The sequence below is a fragment of the Salmo salar genome, chromosome ssa17 (genome assembly GCF_905237065.1).
Source record: "Salmo salar chromosome ssa17, Ssal_v3.1, whole genome shotgun sequence".
Lineage (NCBI taxonomy): Eukaryota > Metazoa > Chordata > Actinopteri > Salmoniformes > Salmonidae > Salmo > Salmo salar.
In genome coordinates this window covers 77,163,390-77,190,411 of record NC_059458.1, presented here as the reverse complement: position 1 = coordinate 77,190,411, position 27,022 = coordinate 77,163,390, and the positions used below count along the sequence as shown (strand labels likewise).

General features: G+C 45.6%; 1 pseudogene; it reads right to left on the bottom strand.

Moving 5' to 3' along the window:
• Positions 1-422: 422 nt before the first annotated feature.
• LOC123728277 (rho guanine nucleotide exchange factor 39-like) overlaps positions 423-27,022 on the bottom strand; it is a 117,060-nt pseudogene continuing 90,460 nt past the window's right edge.

The following is a 27,022-nucleotide window of genomic DNA, read 5'->3' as shown; positions in this document are numbered from 1 at the left end:
GACAGTATAACAGTCCATTGTACTGGGGGGAATGGAGTGACAGTATAACAGTCCATTGTACTGGGGGGAATGGAGTGACAATATAACAGTCCATTGTACTGGGGGGAATGGAGTGACAGTATAACAGTCCATTGTACTGGGGGGGAATGGAGTGACAGTATAACAGTCCATTGTACTGGGGGGAATGGAGTGACAGTATAACAGTCCATTGTACTGGGGGGAATGGAGTGACAGTATAACAGTCCATTGTACTGGGGGGAATGGAGTGACAGTATAACAGTCCATTGTACTGGGGGGGAATGGAGTGACAGTATAACAGTCCATTGTACTGGGGGGAATGGAGTGACAATGAAACCAGTCGAAAACAGACTCAACTAAATTGTAACAAAACTAAAACATATCAGACAATTAGAAATACAAAGAATGTTTAAAATGTTTAATGTTTTTGATAAATATATTGGATGGAGTACATGATGACTACAGAAGGAATGTGTAATGTAAAAAGGAATGGAATCGTATGATACATTATTGAAATCACCAGTAGACTATCCATTCATAAGGCTCAGAATGACCTACCACATATCAGAAGAGTTTTTAAAGGAGAGACCTCTCTCTCTCTCTCTCTGCAGTAGTGAAAGATACAATCATGTTATGGAATAACTATATTCATTAACTCAGTAGCTATTAATTGTAATACAATGCCGCTGGCTTGTATATACTCCTAGTCCTGCACTCCATATATCTCCATAACGCTATAATATACTGTATATTACCATAGACAAGCATGATGTTACTAATATTATAATATACTGTATATTACCATAGAGACAAGCATGATATGATACTAATATTATAATATACTGTATATTACCATAGAGACAAGCATGATATGATACTAATATTATAATATACTGTATATTACCATAGAGACGAGCATGATATGATACTAATATTATAATATACTGTATATTACCATAGAGACAAGCATGATATGATACTAATATTATAATATACTATATATTACCATAGAGACAAGCATGATATGATACTAATATTATAATATACTGTATATTACCATAGACAAGCATGATATGTTACTAATATTATAATATACTGTATATTACCATAGACAAGCATGATGTATTACTATTACAATATACTGTATATTACCATAGACAAGCATGATGTATTACTATTACAATATACTGTATATTACCAGAGACAAGCATGATGTATTACTATTATAATATACTGTATATTACCAGAGACAAGCATGATGTATTACTATTACAATATACTGTATATTACCAGAGACAAGCATGATATGTTACTATTATAATATACTGTATATTACCAGAGACAAGCATGATGTATTACTATTATAATATACTGTATATTACCATAGACAAGCATGATATGTTACTAATATTATAATATACTGTATATTACCATAGACAAGCATGATATGATACTAATATTATAATATACTGTATATTACCATAGACAAGCATGATATGATACTATTATAATATACTGTATATTACCATAGACAAGCATGATAGTTACTACTATTATAATATACTGTATATTACCATATAGACAAGCATGATATGTTACTATTATAATATACTGTATATTACCATAGACAAGCATGATGTATTACTATTATAATATACTGTATATTACCATAGACAAGCATGATATGATACTATTATAATATACTGTATATTACCATAGACAAGCATGATATGTTACTAATATTATAATATACTGTATATTACCATAGACAAGCATGATATGATACTAATATTATAATATACTGTATATTACCATAGACAAGCATGATGTATTACTATTATAATATACTGTATATTACCATAGACAAGCATGATATGATACTAATATTATAATATACTGTATATTACCATAGATACAAGCATGATATTACTAATATTTCAGCTCTTGTATGAATTAAATGTAAAAATCACAATTTAACATTAAGATTATATGGTATTGTGCTGCCAAAATATCCCAGGTGACAGTTTTGATTCCCAGTCTAGTAATACAATATTTTCCTCTTGAGCCCAGCTTTTGCTCTGACATATAATGGCAACATTCTATTCAGGACAAAACATTCATGACAACATTTCTTTCAGAGTCAAATCTCACATATTCCATCTCCTCGAGCTTCTATTGTGAAGGTGTTTCATAGTGTGTCTTTGGCATCAGTGTTAAAATCTTCACATTTCATATCTTCTAACTACCTCCCATCTCTCCTCACATCCCCTCGTTAACCTGATTCTCCAGTATCTAACTACCTCCCATCTCTCCTCATATCCCCTCGTTAACCTGATTCTCCAGTATCTAACTACCTCTCATCTGTCCTCATATCCCCCCGTTAACCTGATTCTCCAGTATCTAACTACCTCTCATCTGTCCTCATATCCCCTCGTTAACCTGATTCTCCAGTATCTAACTACCTCCCATCTCTCCTCATATCCCCCGTTAACCTGATTCTCCAATATCTAACTACCTCCCATCTCCCCGTTAACCTGATTCTCCAGTATCTAACTACCTCCCATCTGTCCTCATATCCCCCGTTAACCTGATTCTCCAGTATCTAACTACCTCCCATCTGTCCTCATATCCCCTCGTTAACCTGATTCTCCAGTATCTAACTACCTCCCATCTGTCCTCATATCCCCCGTTAACCTGATTCTCCAATATCTAACTACCTCCCATCTGTCCTCATATCCCCTCGTTAACCTGATTCCCCAGTATCTAACTACCTCCCATCTCCCCGTTAACCTGATTCTCCAGTATCTAACTACCTCCCATCTCCCCCATTAACCTGATTCCCCAGTATCTAACTACCTCCCATCTCCCCCATTAACCTGATTCCCCAGTATCTAACTACCTCCCATCTCCCCCATTAACGCTTATCTGTCTGACTTGATTGGTTTGTGTGAAAGAGTAAGGATCTCTAAAGTTCTTCGTCTTTCACAGGATCACACAGCTTGACCAAGCCGGTTCACTGAGGAGAGAATGAAGAAGATAGTTGTTCACCTCTGCTCTATATCAGGATAATTACACTGTAATAACATCAGGATAGAGTGGACAGAAACATTGATAGTTTACTAGTTCAGAGATATCTTATACTGTCATTCTAGGTTTCAACCATCGTTCAGGAGCATACGGTTAACGGCTAACGGTTCACCATCGTTCAGGACTATACGGTTAACGGATAAGGGTTCACATATTCTCCTACCAGGTTAACGGATCATCATCGTTCAGGAGTATACGGTTAACGGATAAGGGTTCATCATCGTTCAGGAGTATACGGTTAACGGATAAGGGTTCATCATCGTTCAGGAGCATACGGTTAACGGATAAGGGTTCATCATCGTTCAGGAGTATACGGTTAATAAGGGTTCATCATCGTTCAGGAGCATACGGTTAACGGTTCATCATCGTTCAGGAGTATACAGTTAACGGATAAGTGTTCATCATCGTTCAAGACTATACGGTTAACGGATAAGGGTTCACCATCGTTCAGGAGTATACGGTTAACGGATAAGGGTTCACCATCGTTCAGGAGCATACGGTTAACGGATAAGGGTTCATCATCGTTCAGGACTATACGGTTAACGGGTAAGGGTTCATCATCAGGAGTATACGGTTAACTTCTCTAGGGTAGGGGGCAGTATTTTGACGTGCGGATGAAAGGCGCGCCCAAATTAAACTGCCTGCTACTCAGGCTCAGAAGGTAGGATATGCATATTATTATTAGATTTGGATAGAAAAAACGCTGAAGTTTCTAAAACTGTTTGAATGATGTCTGTGAGTATAACAGAACTCATATGGCAGGCAAAAACCTGAGAAAAATCCAACCAGGAAGTGGGAAATCTGAGGGTTGTAGTTTTTTCAAGTCATTGCCTATTGCCTACACAGTGACTTAGGGTTCATTTTGCACTTCCTAAGGCTTCCACTAGATGTCAACAGTCTTTAGAACATTGTTTCAGGCCTTTACTGTGAATATTGAGCGAACGAGAGGGCCTGGAGTCAGATGAGTGAGGAAATGACATGAGCTCAGAGGCACGCGCTCACGTGAGAGTGAGCTGTGTTCCTTTTCTTTTCTGAAGACATTGGAATTGTCTGGTTGGAATATTACTGAAGATTTATGTTAAAAACATCCTAAAGATTGATGCTATACATCGTTTGACATATTTCTACGAACGTAAATAGACTTTTGACTTTTCGTCGTGACATTCTTGCGCGCTTCCTGCATTTGGAGTAGTGGACTGAACGCGCAAACAAAAAGGAGGTATTTGGACATAAATTATGGACTTTATCGAACAAAAACATTTATTGTGGACCTGGGATTCCTGGGAGTGCATTCTGATGAAGATCCTCAAAGGTAAGTGAATATTTATAATATTATTTCTGAGTTTTATTGACTCCACAAAATGGGGGTTTTGGTTTCGTCTCTGAACGCTGTACTCAGATTATTGCAAAGTGTGCTTGCGCTGTAAAGTTTTTTTGAAATCTGACACAGCGGTTGCATTCAGGAGAAGTGTATCTATAATTCTTTGAATAACAGTTTAATATTTGATCAACATTTATGATGAGTATTTCTGTAAATTGATGTGCTCATTCACCGGAAGTTTTGGGAGGCAAAACATTTCTGAACATTACACGGCAATGTAAAATGTAAAATGTTTTTTTGTTGTTGATATAAATATGAACTTTATCGAGCAAAACATACATGTATTGTGTAACATGAAGTCCCATGAGTGCCATCTGATGAAGATCAAAGGTTAGTGATTCATTTTTTCTGATTTTTGTGACGCCTCTCCTTGCTTGGAAAATGGCTGTGTGGTTTTTCTTGTCAAGGTCATGTGCTAACATAATCTAATGCTATGCTTTCGCGGTAAAGCCTTTTTGAAATCGGACAATGTGGTTGGATTAACGAGAATCTTATCTTTAAAATGGGATATAATAGTTGTATGTTTGAGAAATTTGAATTATGAGATTTTTGTTGTTTTGAATTTGGCGGCCTGCTATTTCACTGGCTGTTGAATGGTGTGTCCCGCAGGTGGGACGGTCACGTCCCACATACCCAAGAGAGGTTAACGGCTAAGGGTTCATCATCGCTCACATATTCTCCTACCAGGTTTCACTGCTCCTCTATTGGCCCCCCAAGGAGGCTGAGAGACATTTGTTCAAGTGTGTTAAAACTATCATCTTATTTCCCTTACACTAGGTTTATCTTACACTCATAGTAGGTTTCAGTCCTTACTTCTATTACCATCCTAAGAAGGCTGAAAGACTTCTACATGCCTTCTATCATGTTACAATACAATAACCCAGTCACACCTGGATCTAAGACACCCACCTCTGAATGACCACATTATCACACACACACACACACACACACACACACACACACACACACACACACACACACACACACACACACACACACACACATATAACTGCACATACTGCACATTCTGTATGAACCCACCTCTCAGCTGGTCCCTCAGTCAGCTTCATCCTCTTGGAGGCGCTGCCCTCTGCTTCTGCTGGAGCAGTGGAGGTGGAGGGGGTCTGGGGTGGAGGGGGGGCCATCCTCTTCCTCCCGGGGTGGGTGGTAGTGGGTGGTGTGGAGGGGGTAGTTTGGTTCTTCTGGTCCTCTACAAAGCAGCGTAGAGGTCTCCTGACCAGATCATCTCTCTGATGGACCACTGTGTTCCTGGACTTCAACTGACTGGAGAGACCACAGACAACACATTACAACAACTGACTGGAGACCACAGACAACACATTACAACAACTGACTGGAGACCACAGACAACACATTACAACAACTGACTGGAGACCACAGACAACACATTACAACAACTGACTGGAGACCACAGACAACACATTACAACAACTGACTGGAGACCACAGACAACACATTACAACAACTGACTGGAGACCACAGACAACACATTACAACAACTGACTGGAGAGACCACAGACAACACATTACAACAACTGACTGGAGACCACAGACAACACATTACAACAACTGACTGGAGAGACCACAGACAACACATTACAACAACTGACTGGAGAGACCACAGACAACACATTACAACAACTGACTGGAGAGACCACAGACAACACATTACAACAACTGACTGGAGAGACCACAGACAACACATGACAACAACTGACTGGAGAACCACAGACAACACATTACAACAACTGACTGGAGAGACCACAGACAACACATTACAACAACTGACTGGAGAGACCACAGACAACACATTACAACAACTGACTGGAGAGACCACAGACAACACATTACAACAACTGACTGGAGACCACAGACAACACATTACAACAACTGACTGGAGAGACCACAGACAACACATTACAACAACTGACTGGAGACCACAGACAACACATTACAACAACTGACTGGAGAGACCACAGACAACACATTACAACAACTGACTGGAGACCACAGACAACACATTACAACAACTGACTGGAGAGACCACAGACAACACATTACAACAACTGACTGGAGAGACCACAGACAACACATTACAACAACTGACTGGAGACCACAGACAACACATTACAACAACTGACTGGAGACCACAGACAACACATTACAACAACTGACTGGAGAGACCACAGACAACACATTACAACAACTGACTGGAGAGACCACAGACAACACATTACAACAACTGACTGGAGACTACAGACAACACATTACAACAAATGACTGGAGACTACAGACAACACATTACAACAACTGACTGGAGACTACAGACAACACATTACAACAACTGACTGGAGACCACAGACAACACATTACAACAACTGACTGGGGATTATTATGGGGTATTTTGTGTAGATAGATGGAAAATATGAATTTAATCCTTTTGAGAATAAGGACGTAACGTAAAAAACTGTGTAAGGGAAGGGGTCTGTATACTTTATGAATGCACTGTATCTATATAGTAGGTTATCATTGATATCATCATAGTCACAATAGGGCTGACATTCTCTCTTTCAATGAGCTTTCTGTTTTCATTGGGTTATTTTACCCAACAATCTGTAGGCCTAAAAACAAAAAAACAACTCAGCATCCCTACCCAGCCAGGTAAGAGTGACCCACCAGGTGTTTAACATCCCTACCCAGCCAGGTAAGAGTGACCCACCAGGTGTTTAACATCCCTGTCCAGCCAGGTAAGAGTGACCCACCAGGTGTTTAACATCCCTACCCAGCCAGGTAAGAGTGACCCACCAGGTGTTTAACATCCCTACCCAGCCAGGTAAGAGTGACCCACCAGGTGTTTAACATCCCTACCCAGCCAGGTAAGAGTGACCCACCAGGTGTTTAACATCCCTACCCAGCCAGGTAAGAGTGACCCACCAGGTGTTTAACATCCCTGCCCAGCCAGGTAAGAGTGACCCACCAGGTGTTTAACATCCCTACCCAGCCAGGTAAGAGTGACCCACCAGGTGTTTAACATCCCTGCCCAGCCAGGTAAGAGTGACCCACCAGGTGTTTAACATCCCTGCCCAGCCAGGTAAGAGTGACCCACCAGGTGTTTAACATCCCTACCCAGCCAGGTAAGAGTGACCCACCAGGTGTTTAACATCCCTATCCAGCTCCTAGCCAGTTGGTAGAGCAGGTGTTTGCAACGCCAGGGTTGTTTCGATTCCCACGGGCCAGCACAGAAAAAAAAAAAGTATGTGCATTGCACTGTGCTCTGGTAAGAGCGCAGACTAATATGTAAGATACCCACCAGGTGTTAACATCCCTACCCAGCCAGGTAAGAGTGACCCACCAGGTGTTTAACATCCCTACCCAGCCAGGTAAGAGTGACCCACCAGGTGTTTAACATCCCTACCCAGCCAGGTAAGAGTGACCCACCAGGTGTTTAACATCCCTACCCAGCCAGGTAAGTGTGACCCACCAGGTGTTTAACATCCCTACCCAGCCAGGTAAGAGTGACCCACCAGGTGTTTAACATCCCTACCCAGCCAGGTAAGAGTGACCCACCAGGTGTTTAACATCCCCAGTGGCTCTGGCAAATGTATTGCTTTTATCATAAAGTTTACTATTGAGTCTAGATGTTCAGTTTAGCCTCGCGCCACTAGTTTACAAAAGACAGATTCCTTTTAATAAGGAACATATTCTCTGCTGCTGGCCTGCTCTCCAGACACCATCAGACTGAAGACACAGACTCTGACCAAACTCATGTTTTTAACAACCAATTCAAAAGGCACTGAGCCCTAAGAAGGTATTGTTCATTTCATTTGTATTTCATTCTAAATAAAGTCACAGACTATAACTTAAAAGACTATAATGATTTAATACAACAAAATTGTTATTTTTAAATGCTGAGCGGTTAATGTTCCTGCCAGCCTTGTGTATGGCACTAATTCATTTTGGTTCCTTCTTATGCTCCCCGCCGGGCTCCCTGGCCTGGCTCCCCGCCTGGCTCCCCGCCTGGCTCCCCGGCCTGGCTCCCCGCCTGGCTCCCCGCCTGGCTCCCCGCCTGGCTCCTGACTTAGTGTTTATATGCTGTTTAATATGACATGTAACCTATTTCAAATGATGAGCGCTTCCTACAGTCACCTTTTCCTGTTTATTAAAATACTTTTCATTCAAATCACACAGAGAGAAGGTAGAGAGAGAGAGGTAGAGAGAGAGAGAGAGGGCGATAGAGAGAGAGAGAGAGAGAGAGGAAGATGGAGTGGGAGATATATATATATATATATATTATATATATATATATAGAGAGAGAGAGAGAGAGAGAGAGAGAGATATATATATATATATATATATATATATATATATCTAGAGAGAGAGAGAGAGATGGGGTGTCTGTGTTAACGTACCCTACAGCAGAGCTCAGGCTGTAATACCAGTCGTTGATATCTTCCTGGTCGCTGGACATCAGCAGCAGCTTGGCTTTAGGGAAGGTCAACTAGAAGAGAGAAAGACAGGGATGAGTAGGAGAGAAACATGGAGGAGTGAGAGAGCGATGGTGGTTAGGGACATAAAGAGATAAGTGAGACTGAGGGAGAGGGCGAGGGAGGGAGAAGAGGAGGGAGAGGGATTAGGGACATACAGAGAGAAGTAAGACTGAGGAAGAGGATAAGGGAGGGAAAAGGAGAGAGGAGGAGGGAGGGAGAGAAGGAGGGAGGGAGAGGGGAGAGAGAGGGGTGTTAGGGACATAGAGAGAAAAGTGAGACTGAGGGAGAGGGGAGAGAGGAGGAGGGAGGGAGAGTGTCTGTTCCTCTCAGCCGGTCTGTCAAGAAATGGCTGGGGTTCTTCCAGCTTCCTCTACAGCCTTTCCCAATCAATGACTAGAAGTCTAGATATTGTTCACATTTGTATCCTTGTATTAGGATATCGTATTACAGTAAGGTTCCTAACGGCTCCTTTATTGAAAGAGCTGCTGCAATGACCCAGCCTGAACACTAGAGGGCAGGGCAGACCCAGAGAGAAACCACCAACACCTCAGACAGTAACATATTACTGTGAGAGTCATCTGTTAGTTCTACACCTCTGACTACATGGATGTCCTCTCTGTATATGAGGCTAGAGGAGACAGATGGATGTCCTCTCTGTATATGAGGCTAGAGGAGACAGATGGATGTCCTCTCTGTATACGAGGGTAGAGGAGACAGATGGATGTCCTCTCTGTATATGAGGCTAGAGGAGACAGATGGAGGTCCTCTCTGTATATGAGGCTAGAGGAGACAGATGGATGTCCTCTCTGTATATGAGGCTAGAGGAGACAGATGGATGTCCTCTCTGTATATGAGGCTAGAGGAGACAGATGGATGTCCTCTCTGTATATGAGGCTAGAGGAGACAGATGGATGTCCTCTCTGTATATGAGGCTAGAGGAGACAGATGGATGTCCTCTCTGTATATGAGGCTAGAGGAGACAGATGGATGTCCTCTCTGTATATGAGGGTAGAGGAGACAGATGGATGTCCTCTCTGTATATGAGGGTACGGTAGAGGAGACAGATGGATGTCCTCTCTGTATATGAGGCTAGAGGAGACAGATGGATGTCCTCTCTGTATATGAGGGTAGAGGAGACAGATGGATGTCCTCTCTGTATATGAGGGTACGGTAGAGGAGACAGATGGATGTCCTCTCTGTATATGAGGCTAGAGGAGACAGATGGATGTCCTCTCTGTATATGAGGGTAGAGGAGACAGATGGATGTCCTCTCTGTATATGAGGCTAGAGGAGACAGATGGATGTCCTCTCTGTATATGAGGCTAGAGGAGACAGATGGATGTCCTCTCTGTATATGAGGGTAGAGTAGACAGATGGATGTCCTCTCTGTATATGAGGCTAGAGGAGACAGATGGATGTCCTCTCTGTATATGAGGAACGGTAGAGGAGACAGATGGATGTCCTCTCTGTATATGAGGCTAGAGGAGACAGATGGATGTCCTCTCTGTATATGAGGCTAGAGGAGACAGATGGATGTCCTCTCTGTATATGAGGCTAGAGGAGACAGATGGATGTCCTCTCTGTATATGAGGCTAGAGGAGACAGATGGATGTCCTCTCTGTATATGAGGCTAGAGGAGACAGATGGATGTCCTCTCTGTATATGAGGCTAGAGGAGACAGATGGATGTCCTCTCTGTATATGAGGCTAGAGGAGACAGATGGATGTCCTCTCTGTATATGAGGGTAGAGTAGACAGATGGATGTCCTCTCTGTATATGAGGCTGGAGGAGACAGATGGATGTCCTCTCTGTATATGAGGATACGGTAGAGGAGACAGATGGATGTCCTCTCTGTATATGAGGCTAGAGGAGACAGATGGATGTCCTCTCTGTATATGAGGCTGGAGGAGACAGATGGATGTCCTCTCTGTATATGAGGCTAGAGGAGACAGATGGATGTCCTCTCTGTATATGAGGCTAGAGGAGACAGATGGATGTCCTCTCTGTATATGAGGCTAGAGGAGACAGATGGATGTCCTCTCTGTATATGAGGCTAGAGGAGACAGATGGATGTCCTCTCTGTATAGTGAGGCTAGAGGAGACAGATGGATGTCCTCTCTGTATATGAGGCTAGAGGAGACAGATGGATGTCCTCTCTGTATATGAGGCTAGAGGAGACAGATGGATGTCCTCTCTGTATATGAGGGTAGAGGAGACAGATGGATGGTATTAGAGTGAAATGCTGAATACAACAGGTATTACAGTGAAATGCCGAATACAACAGGTATTACAGTGAAATGCCGAATACAACAGGTATTACAGTGAAATGCCGAATACAACAAGTATTACAGTGAAATGCTGAATACAACAGGTATTACAGTAAAATGCTTACTTACCAGCCCTTAACCAACAATGCAGTTTAAAAAATACAAAAACGAATAACAAATAAAAGTAACAAGTAATTAAAGAGCAGCAGTAAAATAACAGTAGCGAGACTATATACAGGGGGTACCTGTACAGAGTCAATGTGAAGCTATACAGGGGTCTACAGAGTCAATGTGGAGGCTATATACAACAGGGTACCGGTACAGAGTCAATGTGGAGGCTATATACAGGGTATTACGGTACAGAGTCAATGTGGAGGCTATATACAGGGGGTACCTGTAAAGAGTCAATGTGGAGGCTATATACAGGGGTACCTGTACAGAGTCAATGTGGAGGCTATATACAGGGGGTACCGGTACAGAGTCAATGTGGAGGCTATATACAGGAGGTACCGGTACAGAGTCAATGTGGAGGCTATATACAGGGGGTACCGGTACAGAGTCAATGTGGAGGCTATATACAGGAGGTACCGGTACAGAGTCAATGTGGAGGCTATATACAGGGGGTACCGGTACAGAGTCAATGTGGAGGCTATATACAGGGGGTACCTGTACAGAGTCAATGTGGAGGCTATATACAGGGGGTACCGGTACAGAGTCAATGTGGAGGCTATATACAGGGGGTACCTGTACAGAGTCAATGTGGAGGCTATATACAGGGGGTACCGGTACAGAGTCAATGTGGAGGCTATATACAGGAGGTACCGGTACAGAGTCAATGTGGAGGCTATATACAGGGTATTACGGTACAGAGTCAATGTGGAGGCTATATACAGGGGGTACCTGTAAAGAGTCAATGTGGAGGCTATATACAGGGGGTACCTGTACAGAGTCAATGTGGAGGCTATATACAGGGGGTACCGGTACAGAGTCAATGTGGAGGCTATATACAGGGGGTACCTGTACAGAGTCAATGTGGAGGCTATATACAGGGGGTACCGGTACAGAGTCAATGTGGAGGCTATATACAGGAGGTACCGGTACAGAGTCAATGTGGAGGCTATATACAGGGTATTACGGTACAGAGTCAATGTGGAGGCTATATACAGGGGGTACCTGTACAGAGTCAATGTGGAGGCTATATACAGGGGGTACCGGTACAGAGTCAATGTGGAGGCTATATACAGGAGGTACCGGTACAGAGTCAATGTGGAGGCTATATACAGGGTGTTACGGTACAGAGTCAATGTGGAGGCTATATACAGGGGGTACCTGTAAAGAGTCAATGTGGAGGCTATATACAGGGGGTACCTGTACAGAGTCAATGTGGAGGCTATATACAGGGGGTACCGGTACAGAGTCAATGTGGAGGCTATATACAGGAGGTACCGGTACAGAGTCAATGTGGAGGCTATATACAGGGGGTACCGGTACAGAGTCAATGTGGAGGCTATATACAGGAGGTACCGGTACAGAGTCAATGTGGAGGCTATATACAGGGGGTACCGGTACAGAGTCAATGTGGAGGCTATATTCAGGGGGTTACCTGTACAGAGTCAATGTGGAGGCTATATACAGGGGGTACCGGTACAGAGTCAATGTGGAGGCTATATACAGGGGGTACCTGTACAGAGTCAATGTGGAGGCTATATACAGGGGGGTACCGGTACAGAGTCAATGTGGAGGCTATATACAGGAGGTACCGGTACAGAGTCAATGTGGAGGCTATATACAGGGTATTACGGTACAGAGTCAATGTGGAGGCTATATACAGGGGGTACCTGTAAAGAGTCAATGTGGAGGCTATATACAGGGGGTACCGGTACAGAGTCAATGTGGAGGCTATATACAGGGGGTACCGGTACAGAGTCAATGTGGAGGCTATATACAGGAGGTACCGGTACAGAGTCAATGTGGAGGCTATATACAGGGGGTACCGGTACAGAGTCAATGTGGAGGCTATATACAGGGTGTACCGGTACAGAGTCAATGTGGAGGCTATATACAGGGGGTACCGGTACAGAGTCAATGTGGAGGCTATATTCAGGGGGTACCAGTACAGAGTCAATGTGGAGGCTATATACAGGAGGTACCAGTACAGAGTCAATGTGGAGGCTATATACAGGAGGTACCGGTACAGAGTCAATGTGGAGGCTATATACAGGGGGGTACCGGTACAGAGTCAATGTGGAGGCTATATACAGGAGGTACCGGTACAGAGTCAATGTGGAGGCTATATACAGGGGGTACCGGTACAGAGTCAATGTGGAGGCTATATACAGGAGGTGCCGGTACAGAGTCAATGTGGAGGCTATATACAGGGGGTACCGGTACAGAGTCAATGTGGAGGCTATATACAGGGGGTACCGGTACAGAGTCAATGTGGAGGCTATATACAGGGGGTTACCTGTACAGAGTCAATGTGGAGGCTATATACAGGGGGTACCGGTACAGAGTCAATGTGGAGGCTATATACAGGGGATACCGGTACAGAGTCAATGTGGAGGCTATATACAGGGGGTACCGGTACAGAGTCAATGTGGAGGCTATATACAGGGGGTACCGGTACAGAGTCAATGTGGAGGCTATATACAGGGGGTACCTGTACAGAGTCAATGTGGAGGCTATATACAGGGGGTACCGGTACAGAGTCAATGTGGAGGCTATATACAGGGGGTACCGGTACAGAGTCAATGTGGAGGCTATATACTGGGGGTACCGGTACAGAGTCAATGTGGAGACTATATACAGGTGGTATCGGTACAGAGTCAATGTGGCGCCTATATACAGGGGGTACCGGTACAGAGTCAATGTGCGGGGGCACCGGTTAGTTGAGGTAATATGTACATGTAAGTAGAGTTATTAAAGTGACTATTATTAGATAATAACAGAGAATAGCAGCGGCGTAAAGAGGGGGGGGCAATGCAAATGGTCTGGGTAGTCACTTGATTAGATGTTCAGGAGTCTTATGGCCTGGAGGTAGAAGCTTCTCGGATCTAGAATTGGTGCTCCGGTACCGCTTGCCGTGGAGTAGGAGGGTGGAGTTCATTTAGGGCCTTCCTCTGACACCGCCTGGTATAGAGGTCCTGGATGGCAGGAAGCTTGGCCCCAGTGATCTACTGGGCTGTTCGCACTACCCTCTATAGTGCCTTGCGGTCAGAGGCCGAGCAGTTGCCATACCAGGCAGTGATGCAACCAGTCAGGATGCTCTCGATGGTGCAGCTGTAGAACCTTTTGAGGATCTGAGGACCCATGTGAAATCTTTTCAGTCTCCTGAGATGGAATAGGTTTTGTCGTGCCCTCTTCACGACTGTCTTGGTGTGTTTGGACCATGTTAGTTTGTTGGTGATGTGGACACCAAGGAACTTGAAGCTCTCAACCTGCTCCACTGCAGCCCCGTCGATGAGAATGAGGGCGTGCTCAGTCCTCCTTTTCCTGTAGTCCACAATCATCTCCTTTTCATTCCCCATTAGTTTCCTGCCTTCCGTATTTTCCCAGGATAAATTACCAGTCATTATCACCCTGAATAAACAGGTCATTATCACCCTGAATCAACGCCAGTCATTATCACCCTGAATCAACAGGTCATTATCACCCTGAATCAACACCAGTCATTATCACCCTGAATCAACACCAGTCATTATCACCCTGAATCAACAGGTCATTATCACCCTGAATCAACACCAGTCATTATCACCCTGAATCAACACCAGTCATTATCACCCTGAATCAACACGGTCATTATCACCCTGAATCAACACCAGTCATTATCACCCTGAATCAACACCGGTCATTATCACCCTGAATCAACAGGTCATTATCACCCTGAATCAACACCACATTACCACCTGAATCAATCCCCAACATTAATATCTCATCCATCTTATGGTCATCATCACCTATCATTGGACTATGGTCATCATATTTTCCACCAGACAGACCAGCTGAGTCTATCCAGGCCCAGAACAGGTGTATTTTACACCAGACAGACCAATGACAGCTCAGCTGAATCTACCCAGGCCCAGAACAGGGGTATTTTCCACCAAACAGACCAATGACATATCTATCCAGCCCAGAACAGTATTTTCCACCACAGACCAATGACAGTGGTACCAGCCCAGAACAGGGGTATTTTCCACCAGACAGACAGGACCCCATTAGAGAGTATCAGCATTAGACTGTCAACATATTAAATGACCTTTACCATTTACCTGCAGGCTCAGACAGTGTCCTGAATGATACTCTATTCCCTTTATAGTGCACCTCTGAAAAGGGGCCTGGTCAAAAGTACTATATTGACAAAAGGGTCCCAATTGAGACAGAATGCAGTCCACAGAACAGAAAACTACCCGGGTCAGAGATGACAAGGCCCCCGGGTGTTTACGTGTGGGAGTGAGAGAGAGAGAGAGTTTACATGGTGTCTCTAAGGAGAGAGAGAGAGAGGTCTATAGACCTGGTATTAGATAGTGATAGTTTACATGGTGTCTCTAAGGAGAGAGAGAGAGGTCTATAGACCTGGTATTAGATAGTGATAGTTTACATGGTGTCTCTAAGGAGAGAGAGAGGTCTATAGACCTGGTATTAGATAGTGATAGTTTACATGGTGTCTCTAAGGAGAGAGAGAGGTCTATAGACCTGGTATTAGATAGTGATAGTTTACATGGTGTCTCTAAGGAGAGAGAGAGAGAGGTCTATAGACCTGGTATTAGATAGTGATAGTTTACATGGTGTCTCTAAGGAGAGAGAGAGAGGTCTATAGACCTGGTATTAGATAGTGATAGTTTACATGGTGTCTCTAAGGAGAGAGAGAGGTCTATAGACCTGGTATTAGATAGTGATAGTTTACATGGTGTCTCTAAGGAGAGAGAGAGAGTCTATAGACCTGGTATTAGATAGTGATAGTTTACATGGTGTCTCTAAGGAGAGAGAGAGGTCTATAGACCTGGTATTAGATAGTGATAGTTTACATGGTGTCTCTAAGGAGAGAGAGAGGTCTATAGACCTGGTATTAGATAGTGATAGTTTACATGGTGTCTCTAAGGAGAGAGAGAGGTCTATAGACCTGGTATTAGATAGTGATAGTTTACATGGTGTCTCTAAGGAGAGAGAGAGGTCTATAGACCTGGTATTAGATAGTGATAATATTGTCCTGAAGAAAGATAATGACTGTTTAGAAGGAGGGGGTGTGTGTGTGTGTGTGTGTGTGTGTGTGTGTGTGTGTGTAGTCTCTCACATTATATTTTAAATGGATTAAGATTTCAAATGTACCATCGTCAAAAGTATTATCTAATTACAGAGTTCAGTGAACGGGTTTTTACCACTTTCCCTCTCTCTCTCCACCTCTCCCCCCTCCTCCACTCCCTCCCTCCCTCTCCTCCACGCTCTCCTCCTCTCCCCCACTCTCTCTCCCCCTCTCCTCCACTCTCTCCCTCCCTCTCCTCCACTCTCTCCCTCCCTCTCCTCCACTCTCTCCCTCCCTCTCCTCCCTCTCTCCCTCTCTCTCCTCCACTTCCCTCTCTCTCCCTCTCTCTCCTCCCTCCCTCTCCTCCACTTCTCCCTCTCTCCTCCCTCTCTCTTCCCTCCCTCTCCTCCCTCCTCCCTCCCTCTCCTCCACTTTCCCTCCCTCTCCTCCCTCCCTCCCGCTCCTCCACTTTCCCTCTCTCTCCTCCCTCTCTCCCACTCCTCCACTCTCCCTCTCTCCTCCCTCCCTCTCCTCCACTCTCTCCCTGCAACGGATGATATTAGGCTCCTCCCCGACCTGCCACTTGAGACCCAAAGTCTGAGCGTTGATTTATGCACAAATAGATTCCACTTCTATTGCCGTGTGGCAATTAGGGATTTGTCAGGAAATCTGACCCTCTTAGGTAGAAATGACTTTGTATAATAAGAACGTTAAGAGGACGGAGAAACACTTCTCCTCACAGAGCATCATTTAGCTCCATTATTTATACATCACAGGGAATCTGTCACGGACGCAGAATAATACTCAAGTATTGAGGGGATAGTTAGTAAGGGGGAAGGAGAGGCAGACAAGGAGAGGAGAGAGGAAGGGAGAGAGCAAGGGAGAGAGCAAGGGAGAGAGTGAGGAGTGGTCCCCAAACACGAATGAGAAGAAACTAAACGGGAAGAGGTATTTTCATAAAAGCTCTTCCTTCTCCACCGACCCCCCCCCAACCTTTGCATATAGAGATTGCCATTGTATTTACCACTGTCAAATTGAATTTGTGTTTAATTCTTCATGGCGTGGTTGAGGAGGGATTCAGGGACTGCTGACAGACCTGTTTCTAGAGCACCAGGTAGACCGGCCCAAATGCCACCTGATCCACTATTGGTCAAAAGTAGTGCACTACCCCTATAGGTCCTGGTCAAAAGTAGTGCACTACATAGGGAATAGGGTGCCATTTGGGACGCAGACGTAGGGTAGGGGCCCGGCCAGGCCCAGGATCAATAATGTGTCTTTATGAGAAATTACCCATAATGCTATTGAGTGTACAGCGTTCAGGCCTCCGCGGGATAACAAGCTAATGAAATGCCATTTGTGTCGTTAGACAACGCTGAGTGGTTAGTGGGCCGGCAGAGGAGAGGGGCGACCGGCGTACGGGACGGCTGGAGGAACGACAGGGGAGACAGAAAACGACTTGAGGAAGATATATTTACTGGAGATAGAGATGGAGGAGGAGAAGAGATGGATCTAATCTGACGGAGAGAGAGGAGCACTTCTCCCACCGTCCTGTCCGTCTCTCACCAGAGACAAGAAGCCCACCATCACATCACATCAGACGGTGGAGAGACGTTCTAGAGACGTTTCAGTCAGACTGATGAGACAGACGAACCAGGAGAGGAATCTCTATTCAGCACAGGGGTTCTGGTCATTAATACCTACTATATATGGAACAGACATCACCCTCGGTTCTCTGGTCATTAATACCTACTATATATGGAACAGACACCACCCTCGGTTCTCTGGTCATTAATACCTACTATATATGGACCAGACACCACCCTCGGTTCTCTGGTCATTAATACCTACTATATATGGACCAGACACCACCCTCGGTTCTCTGGTCATTAATACCTACTATATATGGACCAGACACCACCCTCGGTTCTCTGGTCATTAATTCCTACTATATATGGAACAGACATCACCCTCGGTTCTCTGGTCATTAGTACCTACTATATATGGACCAGACACCACCCTCGGTTCTCTGGTCATCAATACCTACTATATATGGACCAGACACCACCCTCGGTTCTCTGGTCATTAATACCTACTATATATGGACCAGACACCACCCTCGGTTCTCTGGTCATTAATACCTACTATATATGGACCAGACACCACCCTCGGTTCTCTGGTCATTAATACCTACTATATATGGAACAGACACCACCCTCGGTTCTCTGGTCATTAATACCTACTATATATGGAACAGACACCACCCTCGGTTCTCTGGTCATTAATACCTACTATATATGGACCAGACACCACCCTCGGTTCTCTGGTCATTAATACCTACTATATATGGAACAGACACCACCCTCGGTTCTCTGGTCATTAATACCTACTATATATGGAACAGACACCACCCTCGGTTCTCTGGTCATTAATACCTACTATATATGGAACAGACACCACCCTCGGTTCTCTGGTCATTAGTACTGCACTATATATGGACCAGACACCACCCTCGGTTCTCTGGTCATTAGTACTGCACTATATATGGACCAGACACCACCCTCGGTTCTCTGGTCATTAGTACTGCACTATATATGGACCAGACACCACCCTCGGTTCTCTGGTCATTAGTACTGCACTATATATGGACCAGACACCACCCTCGGTTCTCTGGTCATTAGTACTGCACTATATATGGACCAGACACCACCCTCGGTTCTCTGGTCATTAATACCTACTATATATGGAACAGACACCACCCTCGGTTCTCTGGTCATTAGTTCCTACTATATATGGAACAGACACCACCCTCGGTTTTCTGGTCATTAATACCTACTATATATGGACCAGACACCACCCTCGGTTCTCTGGTCATTAATACCTACTATATATGGAACAGACACCACCCTCGGTTCTCTGGTCATTAATACCTACTATATATGGACCAGACACCACCCTCGGTTCTCTGGTCATTAGTACTGCACTATATATGGACCAGACACCACCCTCGGTTCTCTGGTCATTAGTACTGCACTATATATGGACCAGACACCACCCTCGGTTCTCTGGTCATTAGTACTGCACTATATATGGACCAGACACCACCCTCGGTTCTCTGGTCATTAGTACTGCACTATATATGGACCAGACACCACCCTCGGTTCTCTGGTCATTAGTACTGCACTATATATGGAACAGACACCACCCTCGGTTCTCTGGTCATTAATACCTACTATATATGGAACAGACACCACCCTCGGTTCTCTGGTCATTAGTTCCTACTATATATGGAACAGACACCACCCTCGGTTCTCTGGTCATTAATACCTACTATATATGGAACAGACACCACCCTCGGTTCTCTGGTCATTAGTACCTACTATATATGGACCAGACACCACCCTCGGTTCTCTGGTCATTAGTACCTACTATATATGGACCAGACACCACCCTCGGTTCTCTGGTCATTAATAACTACTATATATGGAACAGACACCACCCTCGGTTCTCTGGTCATTAGTACCTACTATATATGGAACAGACACCACCCTCGGTTCTCTGGTCATTAGTACCTACTATATATGGAACAGACACCACCCTCGGTTCTCTGGTCATTAATACCTACTATATATGGACCAGACACCACCCTTGGTTCTCTGGTCATTAATACCTACTATATATGGAACAGACATCACCCTCGGTTCTCTGGTCATTAGAACCTACTATATATGGAACAGACACCACCCTCGGTTCTCTGGTCATTAATACTGCACTATAAATGGAACAGACACCACCCTCGGTTCTCTGGTCATTAATACCTACTATATATGGAACAGACACCACCCTCGGTTCTCTGGTCATTAGTACCTACTATATATGGACCAGACACCACCCTTGGTTCTCTGGTCATTAATACCTACTATATATGGAACAGACATCACCCTCGGTTCTCTGGTCATTAGTACCTACTATATATGGAACAGACATCACCCTCGGTTCTCTGGTCATTAGTACCTACTATATATGGAACAGACACCACCCTCGGTTCTCTGGTCATTAGTACTGCACTATATATGGAACAGACACCACCCTCGGTTCTCTGGTCATTAGTACTGCACTATATATGGAACAGACACCACCCTCGGTTCTCTGGTCATTAATACCTACTATATATGGAACAGACACCACCCTCGGTTCTCTGGTCATTAGTACTGCATTATATATGGACCAGACACCACCCTCGGTTCTCTGGTCATTAATAATACCTACTATATATGGAAAACACATCACCCTCGGTTCTCTGGTCATTAGTACCGCACTATATATGGACCAGATATCACCCTCGGTTCTCTGGTGATTAGTACCACACTATATATGGACCAGATATCACCCTCGGTTCTCTGGTCATTAGTACTGCACTATATATGGAACAGACACCACCCTCGGTTCTCTGGTCATTAGTACTGCACTATATATGGAACAGACACCACCCTTGGTTCTCTGGTCATTAGTACTGCACTATATATGGAACAGACACCACCCTCGGTTCTCTGGTTATTAGTACTGCACTATATATGGAACAGACACCACCCTCGGTTCTCTGGTCATTAGTACTGCATTATATATGGACCAGACACCACCCTCGGTTCTCTGGTCATTAGTACCGCACTATATATGGAACAGACACCACCCTTGGTTCTCTGGTCATTAGTACCGCACTATATATGGAACAGACACCACCCTCGGTTCTCTGGTCATTAGTACCTACTATATATGGACCAGACACCACCCTTGGTTCTCTGGTCATTAATACCTACTATATATGGAACAGACATCACCCTCGGTTCTCTGGTCATTAGTACCTACTATATATGGAACAGACATCACCCTCGGTTCTCTGGTCATTAGTACCTACTATATATGGAACAGACACCACCCTCGGTTCTCTGGTCATTAGTACTGCACTATATATGGAACAGACACCACCCTCGGTTCTCTGGTCATTAGTACTGCACTATATATGGAACAGACACCACCCTCGGTTCTCTGGTCATTAATACCTACTATATATGGAACAGACACCACCCTCGGTTCTCTGGTCATTAGTACTGCATTATATATGGACCAGACACCACCCTCGGTTCTCTGGTCATTAATAATACCTACTATATATGGAAAACACATCACCCTCGGTTCTCTGGTCATTAGTACCGCACTATATATGGACCAGATATCACCCTCGGTTCTCTGGTGATTAGTACCACACTATATATGGACCAGATATCACCCTCGGTTCTCTGGTCATTAGTACTGCACTATATATGGAACAGACACCACCCTCGGTTCTCTGGTCATTAGTACTGCACTATATATGGAACAGACACCACCCTTGGTTCTCTGGTCATTAGTACTGCACTATATATGGAACAGACACCACCCTCGGTTCTCTGGTCATTAGTACTGCATTATATATGGACCAGACACCACCCTCGGTTCTCTGGTCATTAGTACCGCACTATATATGGAACAGACACCACCCTTGGTTCTCTGGTCATTAGTACCGCACTATATATGGAACAGACACCACCCTCGGTTCTCTGGTCATTAATACCTACTATATATGGAACAGACACCACCCTCGGTTCTCTGGTCATTAATACCTACTATATATGGAACAGACACCACCCTCGGTTCTCTGGTCATTAGTACTGCATTATATATGGAACAGACACCACCCTCGGTTCTCTGGTCATTAATACCTACTATATATGGAACAGACACCACCCTCGGTTCTCTGGTCATTAATACCTACTATATATGGAACAGACACCACCCTCGGTTCTCTGGTCATTAATACCTACTATATATGGAACAGACACCACCCTCGGTTCTCTGGTCATTAATACCTACTATATATGGAACAGACACCACCCTCGGTTCTCTGGTCATTAATACCTACTATATATGGAACAGACACCACCCTCGGTTCTCTGGTCATTAGTACTGCACTATATATGGAAGAGACACCACCCTCGGTTCTCTGGTCATTAGTACTGCACTATATATGGACCAGACACCACCCTCGGTTCTCTGGTCATTAATACTGCACTATATATGGACCAGACACCACCCTCGGTTCTCTGGTCATTAATACTGCACTATATATGGAACAGACACCACCCTCGGTTCTCTGGTCATTAGTACTGCACTATATATGGCACAGACACCACCCTCGGTTCACTGGTCATTGGTACCGCACTATATATGGAACAGATATCACCCTCAGTCTCCTGGGCCGGGCAGGACGGAGGACAGCTGTCAGGGTGGAACCACAGAGAACATATTGCTCTGGGAGATGAAGGCTGCTCAGAACACAGCTGTCAGGGTGGAACCACAGAGAACATATTGCTCTGGGAGATGAAGGCTGCTTGGAGGGCAGCTTACCATGAAGCCACATTCATATTGACAATGTGGAGAGCATTCAGAAACTAAACACTGTTTATTTTCCCTTTTGTACTTTAACTACAATATGCACATGATGACATTTGTAATGTCTTTATGCTTTTGGAACTTCTGTGAGTGTAATGTTTACTGTCAATTTGTATTGAGAGAGAGAAGTACGGAATGCTATTCATTGACTTACAGCTCAGCGTTCAACACCATGGTGCCCTGCACTGACTGCACGGCCAGGCACGACTCCAACACCATCACTAAGTTTGCTGATGTCAACAGTGGTAGGCCTGATCACCGACAACAATGAGACAGCCTATAGGGAGGAGGTCAGAGACCTGACCGTGTGGTGCAAGGAAAACAACATCTCCCTCAACCTGATTAACACTGAGGAGATGATTGTGGACTACAGGAAAAGGAGGACTGAGCACGCCCCCATTCTCATCGACGGGGCTGTAGTGGAGCAGGTTGAGAGCTTCAAGATCCTTGGTGTCCACATCACCAACAAACTAACCTGGTCCAAACACACCATGACAGCTGTGAAGAGGGCACGACAGAACCTATTCCCCCTGAGGAGACTGAAAAGATTCGGCATGGGTCCTCAGATCCTCAAAAGTTTCTACAGCTGCACCATCGAGAGCATCCTGACCGGTTGCATCACCGCCTGGTATGGCAACTGCTCAGCCTCCGACCACAAGGCGCTACAGAGGGTAGTGCGTACGGCCCAGTACATCACTGGGGCCAAGCTTCCTGCCATCCAGGACCTCTACACCAGGCGGTGTCAGAGGAAGGCCCTAAAAATTGTCAAAGACTCCAGCCACCCTCGTCATAGACTGTTCTCTCCGCTACTCCACGGCAAGCGGTACCGGAGCGCCAAGTGTAGGTCCAAGAGGCTTCTAAACATCTTCTACCTCCAGGCCATAAGACTCCAGAACATCTAATCAAATGACTACCCAGACTATTTACATTGCCCTCCCACCCCAACCCTGCTCCTACTCTCTGTTATCATCTATGTATAGCCACTTTAATAATTCTACCTACATGTACATCATTATCTCAATTACCTCGACACCGGTGCCCCCGCACAATGACTCTGTACCGGTACCACCTGTATATAGCCTCCACATTGACTCTGTACCGGCACCCCCTGTATATAGCCTCCACATTGACTCTGTACCGGTACCCCTTGTATATCGCCTCCACATTGACTCTGTACCGTAACACCCTGTATATAGCCTCCACATTGACTATGTACCGGTACCACCTGTATATAGCCTCCACATTGACTCTGTACCGGCACCCCCTGTATATAGCCTCCACATTGACTCTGTACCGGCACTCCCTGTACATAGCCTCCACATTGACTCTGTACCGGCACTCCCTGTACATAGCCTCCACATTGACTCTGTACCGGCACTCCCTGTATATAGCCTCCACATTGACTCTGTACCGGTACCGCCTGTATATAGTCTCCACATTGACTCTGTACCGGTACCACCTGTATATAGCCTCCACATTGACTCTGTACCGGCACCCCCTGTATATAGCCTCCACATTGACTCTGTACCGGTACCCCTTGTATATAGCCTCCACATTGACTCTGTACCGTAACACCCTGTATATAGCCTCCACATTGACTCTGTACCGGTACCACCTGTATATAGCCTCCACATTGACTCTGTACCGGCACCCCCTGTATATAGCCTCCACATTGACTCTGTACCGGCACTCCCTGTATATAGCCTCCACATTGACTCTGTACCGGTACCGCCTGTATATAGTCTCCACATTGACTCTGTACCGGTACCCCCTGTATATAGTCTCCACATTGACTCTGTACCGGTACCCCCTGTATATAGTCTCCACATTGACTCTGTACCGGTACCCCCTGTATATAGTCTCCACATTGACTCTGTACCGGTACTCCCTGTATATAGCCTCCACATTGACTCTGTACCGGTACCCCCTGTATATAGTCTCCACATTGACTCTGTACCGGTACCCCCTGTATATAGTCTCCACATTGACTCTGTACCGGCACCCCCCTGTATATAGCCTCCACATTGACTCTGTACCGGCACCCCCCTGTATATAGCCTCCACATTGACTCTGTACTGGTACCCCCTGTATATAGCCTCCACATTGACTCTGTACCGGCACCCCCTGTATATAGCCTCCACATTGACTCTGTACCGTAACACCCTGTACATAGCCTCCACATTGACTCTGTACCGGTACCCCCTGTATATAGCCTCCACATTGACTCTGTACCGGCACCCCCCTGTATATAGCCTCCACATTGACTCTGTACCGGCACCCCCCTGTATATAGCCTCCACACTGACTCTGTACCGGTACCCCCTGTATATAGCCTCCACATTGACTCTGTACCGGTACCCCCTGTATATAGCCTCCACACTGACTCTGTACCGGCACCCCCCTGTATATAGCCCCACTATTGTTATTTACTGCTGCTCTTTAATTATTTGTTACTCTTAAGAGAAAGAGCAGGATGAGGGAGAGAGAGAGAGAGAGAGAGAGAGAGAGAGCAGAAAGAGCAGGATAAGGGAGAGGGAGAGAGAGGGGATGGATAGAGCAGGATGGAGGGAGAGAGAGAGAAAGGGATGATAGAGCAGGATGAGGGAGAGAGAGAACAGAAAGAGCAGGATGAGGGAGAGGGAGAGAGAGAGAGAGAGAGAGAGAGAGCAGAAAGAGCAGGATAAGGGAGAGGGAGAGAGAGGGGATGGATAGAGCAGGATGAGGGAGAGAGAGAGAGAGAACAGAAAGAGCAGGATGAGGGAGAGGGAGAGAGAGGGGGATGGATAGAGCAGGATGGAGGGAGAGAGAGAGAGAGGGAGGGATGGATAGAGCAGGATGGAGAGAGAGAGAGAGAGGAAGGGAGGGATGGATAGATAGAGCAGGATGGAGAGAGACAGAAAGAGAGAGCAGTCTATGGAAGTTATTGGGAGGTTTGACACAGTGCTCTAATCCAGCATCACAGAGAGAAGGGGAATAAGACTGATATCTACACCAGCAAATCACTAAACGTCTCCACACCTGATGCCCAGGGCCCCTGTTCAACCACACAGCCCTCCCATTCGCTCCCGTTCAACCACTCAACCACACAGCCCCTCCCATTCAACAACACAGCCCCTCCCATTCAACCACACAGCCCTCCCATTCGCTCCCATTCAACCACACAGCCCCTCCCATTCAACCACACAGCCCCTCCCATTCAACCACACAGCCCCTCCCACCCGCCATTCATCCACACAGCCCCTCCCATTCATCCACACAGCCCCCCCCCATTCATCCACACAGCCCACCTCCCATTCATCCCACAGCCCCCCCCATTCATCCACACAGCCCCTCCCATTCATCCACACAGCCCCTCCCATTCATCCACACAGCCCCTCCCATTCATCCACACAGCCCCTCCCATTCATCCACACAGCCCCCTCCCATTCATCCACACAGCCCCTCCCATTCATCCACACAGCCCCTCCCATTCATCCACACAGCCCTCCCATTCATCCACACAGCCCCTCCCATTCATCCACACAGCCCCTCCCATTCATCCACAGCCCCTCCCATTCATCCACACAGCCCCTCCCATTCATCCACACAGCCCCTCCCATTCATCCACACAGCCCCTCCCATTCATCCACACAGCCCCTCCCATTCATCCACACAGCCCCTCCCATTCATCCACACAGCCCCTCCCATTCATCCACACAGCCCCTCCCATTCATCCACACAGCCCCTCCCATTCATCCACACAGCCCCTCCCATTCGCTCCCCTCCCTGTCACTCACACTGAGAAGGCCGCCCTGGCTCTTGGTGTGCCCAAACACCTTGTCCACAGTACAGTTCTTCAGAGGGTAGACTCTCTGGCCAGCAAACTTATCTCCGTTGGTGGGATGGAGAGGGTGGCAGGGCTTGGCTTGGAGAAGGACATCACTAAACAGGAAGAACATTTTGGGCTTGACCTCTGCTCCTTTAGGGGGACGGTACGCAGCCAGCCCTCACGCAGGTACCAGCGACCTGTGGGGTACAGAGAGAGACAGAGACAGACA